Raw genomic sequence first — 8908 nt, forward strand, 5'->3', positions numbered from 1 at the left:
AAATGTCTGTAATAACCCTGTCTTAGAGAAGCAAATGAAGAAAGTACTTTGGTTGACAATGAATTAATGTTACACAATTTGTTGAATGGTTGGGTTTACAATGGCTAATGTTTACTCTCCGTTTTGATATGACTCATAGTCAGCTGGGCTCAAAACACATTTCTGATCTGTTCCAATTAATTGTATGCAGACAGAGCGCTCAGAAGAATGTGTTCTCCAGACTTAATGAGTTGTGTTTTAACTATGCCCTGTTCACCTGCCTCCCACACAGACATCCAATCTCAGAGCACAATGGGAAGACAGGAAGCGAACGCAGCCAACAGTCCCTTTTTTACTGTGAACACAATTGTTAAGGTTAATAATTCTTAAGAGGCGGCTGCAAGAGCCTGCAGAGGCTCCAATATATCCAACACGTTGCAGCCAGGATTCTGATGAGCACATTACTGGCTTCCTGTAACCACCAGGAGTGAGCATAAGATTTTCACATCACTGCATCTATGGAGATGACCCGCCACAGAACTCCTTAAGACACAAAACAGTCCCACTGCTCCACAACCTCAAACCTACACTATACAAGCAGGAACCTTTATATGTAGATTATTCACCCGTAGATGCATACATTGTTTTAAGTTTTTTTTTTTTTTTTTAGACGACTATAAAATGATGACAATAAAACTGGCCATTATTGTAGTTGCTAAGTGCAATGATGACAGCAATGTGGTTTTCTGTTCAGGATTTTCACAGATGATGTATAGATTGATCCAACTATCCGAAGTTGTCATGAAAACAACTGAAAGTAATATCATGAAGGTGACACTTGCTGAGCTATAAGAAACCCTGTAATGCGATGACATTCCTTTTCTTCTGTCCAGTCTTGTTCTTAGCGTTTTGGAGTGCAGCGTTGCGTTGTGTCATCCCTGCAGATGACTGTGTCACCTTTCAGACCGTGCAGTGCTGAGTCAGGTGTTTGTCTAACACCAGGGCTGTCAATGTTAGAGAAGGCACACACCCATGAAGGAACACCAGGGGATAAAGCATACACTCAACAAATGGATCATGGAGGAAAAAGTTAATTTTCCCCTCCCCCCTTCCCGCCGCCATACACCCATCAAATTACTCACTGACGGGTACAATGTGTCTCCAGCTGAGGAACGAGCTTAAGCAGACGTCTGTGATCATTGCAAAAGATTTATGCCCGCATTATGTACACCATTCCTTAGTGGAATACATTAGTGAGTGAGCAGAGGAATAAAGATGACTGAATTTAGGGTTCTGTTTGGGATCGGATTAGAGGCTAAACCCCGCAGTGACTGACAGCATAATAAGCTCCAAAGATTTTCAATACTGTACTAACTCTGTCAGTAAGTCACTACCATTGGCGCCTATGTCTGTTTTCAGGATATTGTTTAACAAGCTGCTCTTTTACATGCTAATTATATTTTTAAACGTTAATATAGTTTTTTTTTCTTATGATCTCCCCATTTTCTAAGTTTCCCTCCATCATTTCTCGCCCTGTCAGTCTGATCACTGCGCCCTGTGGCTTTCACTTCTTTGGGGGTTTGATGGTTGCTGTGATGACTGAACCATTGACAGCCTGAGCTGGTTTTCCCACAACAGTCATGACGTTACTGCTCAGTTGATCTAATTTCGCATCATCTCAAATCACATCTTATCAAAGTAGTCTGAATGAAACATGTTAGAGACTACGTGGGGTTTAGAAAAATGTATTGTGCAAAAGGAAATCCTTATTTATCTTCCTCATAACACTTATACCATTAAATAAATCAATATTGGTACAAGGGGACTTGTTGTACTGTTGCAGAGAAATATAAGTATATAAAACAATCTAAGTTTGATATATGAGTTGTAATTCTGTTCCTCCTCTGCCGTCATTCAGTACTTCTTATTTTTACTACAACTTTTTTAGCTATATTTATGTTATTATTCTGATTTTCTACAAGCCAATACATTTTCCCAAAACTGAACCATCAGCATTATTTTTTATATAACCTCTGTAGATTATCAGCAGCATCAATACATATTACAGTAAGTGGTATAATCTTGTAAGAACGTTGGTTTCTGCTTAATTATTTCCTTATTGTTTATTTGTTTGGATTTTGCCATTTAATTTCTTCCTTGTGCTAATTTATTCTCTTCACTTCTAGAGAATAAATTAGCACAAGGAATGTGCAAATTCCTTGTGCTAACTCATTGTGTTAGACTTGTGTTTCTTTCAGTTCACTGTTTATTTTAGTGTCGGTTTTTTTTTTCCTGATCATTTATAGTGTCTCTGTGTCTCAGCTCTCCGAGTTTCTCCCTTCCTCAACTTACCTTTGATTAGTTCCTCTGGTTCCTTTGTCACTCTCTTCTCTCCATCAGTGCTTATAAGCTTCTGGATTCTGGTTCTCCAGTGGTTCCTCCACCTCCCTTACACGACTCTCTGTGGTTTTCAGTTTATTTCTGTTATTCCTCTTGATTGTTTTCTTGTTTTGTTTTTCCATTGTTTACCTGCCACTTTTCCTGAGTCCCATAACCTTTGTTTTATCATCCAGAAGGTGATTTGTCCATCTACTTTACCAACTTGTACTTTTTTTGTTGTTGCTTGTTGCTCCAGAGAGTCTGACGTTCCATCCAGCACAGAGCCAACTTTCTTTATCAGTTTGTTCAGTTTATATCCGATATGGGTCTGATGCTGCTTTTTCAGCAGGTGAATGCTGACAAAAACAGCACTCTGCAGAGATGCACAAAGAAGATATGGGAAATAATGGTGTAAACAATGGAGGATTTGTGCATCCCCCAATATGATGTCTGCTCATCCCCTTCTTGGAATGAGCATTGGTGTTACATCTCCACTTCACTGTTGTCCGGGTCAACAGCAAGATGTCTGTAGTCATTGAACAAATCCGCATCGAAATGATGTTTGTCTTTCTTCTAATCTTCTCTAAACCCGCGGTCATCTTCTTTGTTTTGACCGAACTCAGGATGAGGGAATTGTTCGCACAACAACAAGCTGTCGGCTCTTTGCCCTCCTCATCCAAACACTGGAGGGTCACATGAGTATCACTGAAACTCTGTTCAAAGCGAAGGAAAGCAGTAAATAATGCTGTGTTTATGCATTGCCTGTTACTATGAACACCTTTGCACATGTACTTTTACAGCTCAGCTAATGACAGTGGAAGTCAATGGTGTCATTGACTTCCACTGATAGTCTCATACTGGATAAAACACGAGTATCTCAACTTACTGTTACAGCATACAATGTACTTGTGCTACATTTTAGAAAGTATCCTACTATACAATAACATTCCCGGTATGCTATGCAGGTGTTCTCTCTGCACAGACAAATATTCATTCAGATTAGCATGCCTATGGTTTGGAATGACTGACCTGTGGAGGAACCTGCTCTTGTCTTCTGAGTAATCCATCCATTCCCTTTCACTTTTTCAAAGTCCAGTAACAGAAATAAGTTGAGAAAGGAAATGCCAGATATTGTCATAATCTGTGTTTCTGTGTATTTATTTTTAGGGTTTTCTGTGTTCAGTTTCTGTCCTGAGTCTCTGTCTCTGAGTCTTCCCGTGTTGATTGATCCCAGCTGTGTCTCCTTCCTTGATTACCCTCCCTGTGTATTTAAACCCACCTGTTGTCTTTGTCTCTTGTCGGGTCCTTGTCTAACATACGTCTAATGTCAGTTGTCATCTTATCTCTCCAGTTGAACTGTGAGTCCTGGTTAGCTTAGCTCTCTTTTCAGTCTTTTTGTCAGTGCTACCGGTATTTAGCTGTGTGCTAAATTCTCTGCCGTGCCGCCTGGTTTGGACTGTTTGAGCATTTTCATCATTAAATCCTTCATCATCTTAATCACAACCTGGGTCTCTGCGTCTCTCCTCACCACCACCAACCACACCTTATGGCAGATATCCCAACCTCCACTAACACCTCAATGTGTCTCTGTGGCAGAAGACATATCTATTCAATGAGTTCTGGGTTTTTCTGGTTCCTCCTCTCGTCCCTAAAAGTCCTCCAATAGGAGGTGTACACAAAGCGTCCTGATCGTAGGCCCAAATGGCTTCCATTGACTCCTTTTGTTGTTGAGGCAGTTTTGAGTTCCCCACTCAGTAAATGTCATGTTAAAATGTTCACATTTCAAGTTAATATAATGGAGGCCTTCTACCTTCTAAAACACTAAGACTTGAACTTTCTCAAGTTGTTGAGAATCCTCACAACTGTAAACATCTGGTGCAGATTTTTCTCTCTTCAGCACTATGCTCTGGTCTAGAATTTATGTATAGTCAGTCTAGCTGGTTCTGGGTCTACCTGAGATTCTTTCAAGAGGAGCGTCACTGGAAAATTTTAAAGGGAGACCATGAAGGTCATCTCAACTAGTGTTTGTGATGTGAAGGAGCTATAGTTAAGTAGGACTTCTTACCTTATCACTAATTCTCAGTCCACAAAACACATAAGGACTGGGAAACTAAACTCTCATAAGCCTGTCGGCAATCCCTCATCGGTAAAAATGTGATGTATTGTTTTACTGCCAGGATGAAAGTCGTATGGATCCTGATTCGACAATCAGTTAGAAACTGTTTTCTAACACGCTATAGAGTAAACTTTGCCAGGTAGAGTCAGGTGGGTGGAAATGACCTTGTGTCCTTCAACGAAAAAAGACATGCCACAAACTGAATTGGCAAATCCAAAGTTAAGTCCTGGTCCTCCATGCAAGGTGTGTACTACAGCCATACAAGGCAAGGCTGCACGTAGGTACTTGAGAAAATTAATGTCAATTTCTGCTGCAGTTAAAATGCCTCAAAAATCTAAGGCCAATGACAGGTCAGTTTCTTCTGAACTGCAACCTCTACTTTTGTTACAGAAGCAGCACCAGTTGGGCTAAGTATACCTTAAAAGTACTTCCTTTGATTGTCGACTGTAGTGGAAAATCAAAGAAGAAAAAAGCAACTTTTTTTTTTCTTCCTAGAAACAAAAGCTCAGGAAGGGCTGACCTACATAGATATGGAGATAAAATGCAGTTTGATCCTTTCCTTGTAGAAAGAAAAAAAATCTGAGGATCAAACCAGGAGGGCAAGCAATCAATATAACATTGGCAGAGATCAGAAGCCAACAACAGGCTAAAAGGTCACGAGCAGGAAGCAAAGCTGGCTGGCACAACAAAAGCTGAAAACGGATGGCCAAGACCAGCGCGCAATCTGGCGAGAACTGAGGGAGATAATGAGATGAGAAGGAAGCCAGGAGTGGGACGGGTCAGGAAGATCAGATGATCATATTGGCTGGGGAGCTGGACGGGCAGGAGAACCTGGCACTGCAAAATTCAGAGTAGAGTATGGACAGAATGTGTATCTGCATGTGAAACAAGTTAGCTGTGAAATGTGTCAGTCATGTGGTTTTGAAGAGTAAATTTTTCAGAAATCTCATGCTTATAAAGAACTACAATGTGGACAGGAGGCAACTGAGTCTCTGTCTTTCAGTTTGAGATTAATTATTGAAAATTAAATAGATGATATAAGGATGAATACTAACACTCCCCAAGACAAAAATTTAGACTTTTTCTCATAAAGATACAAATACCATTGCAATCTGCAGATATCTATCTGATCATTAGCTTTAGTTTCTTTGCATTCTTGCTTTGAGTTTCTCTTTTATCTTTGTTGCTTCACACATGACTATACTATCCTAAAAATAGCATTCCTCCAAATCATCTCACACAGGGTGGGGATAAGGAAAGTTAAACCTAAATAACCGTGCCTGACAGGCAAAAGGCCAGTATTTCACCTCTAAGCCTGACGCTAATCAAGGTGACAATATTTACCAAAAAAAATCCACCCAAATACTTACAGCAGCTCTGTCATCTCTGACATTTCCCATTTTCCATCTTGTTATCTGCTGCCTTTTGTTGACATTCCAAAGCCTCACGTGCCGAGCCAGAAACAGTGGAGGGAGGCTCTAAAAATAGCATCAGCACACAGCTGAGCGTGCCCAATATGAGTGAGCACGTTTTTAATATATCCTCATTAAATATGCATGAGATTAAGTGCTCCAGACTCTGCTGATTTATTGAATGACAGGGATTGTTTTGAAATGTATCCGTTCTATGCATTCAGACCCAAAATGTATTGTTCATCCCAGACAATAGCAACTTCCTGAATGACACGAGTTACCAGAGCAGATAAACACAATATGTTAGCTGCAGCAATTTTTTCCCCCCCATAAAGTTCTTTTTTTCTGTTTTCTTATGAATACCACTGTAAATCCTCTGCTTGGATCCATTTTTTCCTTTCCTTTATTGAAATGGCACAAACCAATCACTCCAATTACAGCATATCTGAAAATCAAATGAATTACATAAGACTCGTGAAAACTAGCGTAAACTTCCATCTTTGTAACCATCTGACATTTAACATTGCATTCTCTCATTTCTATTTAGTAAAGTCCTTAGATGCATAGTTACCCAGGCATTCTGTCTAAATGAAAACCTGTTTGTTGTGAAGTTTAGTCGCAGATGTTGGGTGAATGGGATGCTCGGGTATTTTTCTCCTCATTTAAGCTCCTATGCTCTAATGATCTGTGCAGGTGCCATGAATTCAAATGTGGGTCAACAGTTTTGACCGCACAAACCGGTCAACATATGCCACAGTGCTTATGCTCACAGATCTGACTGGAAATTATACATGAATTTCATGGAGAGCGTCTATTGGTTCATTGTTTTTCCTGGAGTGATTCTCCAGGAAAGGTCTTATCTGTAAAAAAGAAAAATAATAATAAAAAAATTAATAATAAATAGTCACAGCTGCCAATAGTCAGCTAAAACCTTTTTTTCTGAATTTGTTCCTGTGACATTATCTGTAATCTGAGGGGACATGTGTTGCCATGACAACAATTGCCCTGAGCTGAGCTGGGGAGGCTTCCAAACAAATGAGGAAAATACATACAGTACAAAGTATTCACAGCACTTCCCTTTTTCCACATCGGTTACATTAAGACTTTTTCTGAATTTTATTAAATCAATATGTTTTCTCAGAATTCCACACAGTAAATGCCCAATTATTATGATTTTCTTTGTATGTTTTGCAATTAAAAAGGGTGACCTGGAATGTATTCTTGGACAGCTTAGGATTCATGTATGGGTTATACAAAATCTGTTCACGAGAATTTTTCATCAAAATCATTTACAGATATTGAAATTTGACCTGCTCAGTTCTGCCTGTTTTGAGCTCCTTTAATAATGAGCTGCTTTAGGGTCTCCTGTTACTTTAAATCCAAATAAGTTGTTGGTGGCCACGCCTACTAGTTCAGGTGCTTTTACACCTGCACTTCATACACTGAAAAATGACTGCAAACACATGTGTATGGAGGACTGAAAGTGACAGAATTAGACATAAAAGCAAAAATATGTAAATTGAAAAAATAAATCAGCAATTAGAATGCACCAATTAGAAAAAGGTTAACGTCAACCTTTTAAAATTAACCTTTTAATAGTTTAACTTTACTTTTGCACAATTATAATTCTTATAATATATTGTAATCATATGAATTATAGCATTATTCACATAATTATATGAAGATAATAGTGTAATTATCTTATTTTTTCAGTTTAATTCCGACAAATGACATATGAATACTTTCATGCACTATATATAAAGTGTATGTGTATATGTATATATTTGGATTGTAAAAGGTTGAGTATCAGAGTTAAAAATATGGAGCGCCCACAACTTCAGAAGTTGGCATCTATTTCCCCACACAGTCAGAAACTTAAAAATATTTAAACAGGTGGAGAAAGAGAATTTAAAGTTTTCACCATGTACTGTACAAAAGGTTCAAAGAGCCCAGATAAATCTCTGTGTGCCAAAGACAAGGCTGAAAAAAACCCGACTGAACGGCCTTATCGAGCCCTCAGGCAGCACTGTGTTTAAAAGCATATCTAATTATAAAGTAGAAATCCTTGCGTGGGTTCAGGAATGCTCTGAGAACCACTGTCGGTAAATACAGTTTGATACTGCATTCGCAAATAGAGATTAAGACGGTACCGTGTGAAGAACAAACATGTCATTGCAATTTCCAGTTTCCATTTACTGTGCATGTGGTACAAAAGATGAAAGAATTTGAGAACACTTTCCTGCAGCATGGTGTTCTTCTAAAAGCACTGTCTTTACAAAACATTTGCACGTACAGCATTCTGGCTGCCCTAGATAAAATATTAAGTTTTCCAACAAAAGATGATAAAGAGAAACAAGACAACCAGATGGGTGTGCATCAAGGCATCTCAGAAATTACTCCCTATTCTAAACCAGTTCAAAAGCATCATGTAAACATTATGGAGTGGTGCTTTCAGTGACTCACAAAATCAGGCCATCAGTTGTATTGCTCTACAGAAACAGCAATTAAAAACATTAAAACAATGAGACAAAGAACTCTGTTCTTTTTTTGCTTTTGGAACATTTTTGTGAGATGTCCTTGGAATCAGAGCCCTGAATGCTGATTCAGTTTGGTCCATTGTTAAACAGACTGCTGCACATTTTACTCCAGAGCTTAGAGAAAACAGAATTTGACACATCACATGACAACTAACTGCTTTAGACTTTGGGCTGTGATTTAAAAATGTAGACTTCTCCTTTATGGTGTGACTTGAGATAGCTAGGTATGTCAGTTTCTCATTTTTCTTTATCATAGACGGTGGCAAGGTAGAGCTCCTATAATCGTGCTTTGAGTAGGACACTAAGGGTGTTTTAAAGTTTTTAAGATAGTTCAGAAGTCTACCAGACTACTGTTAAACCACCCTTACTGTCCTTCTTAAGTATCCTAAATGTCTCAGTTCTATTTGGGTCCAAAATTGCAACATGTGTTACATTTTCAGCTGGTGCGGTTCGCTTTCACACTGAACTGTGTCAAACAATCCAAA

Source organism: Poecilia reticulata, linkage group LG1, assembly GCF_000633615.1.
Source record: "Poecilia reticulata strain Guanapo linkage group LG1, Guppy_female_1.0+MT, whole genome shotgun sequence".
NCBI lineage: Eukaryota > Metazoa > Chordata > Actinopteri > Cyprinodontiformes > Poeciliidae > Poecilia > Poecilia reticulata.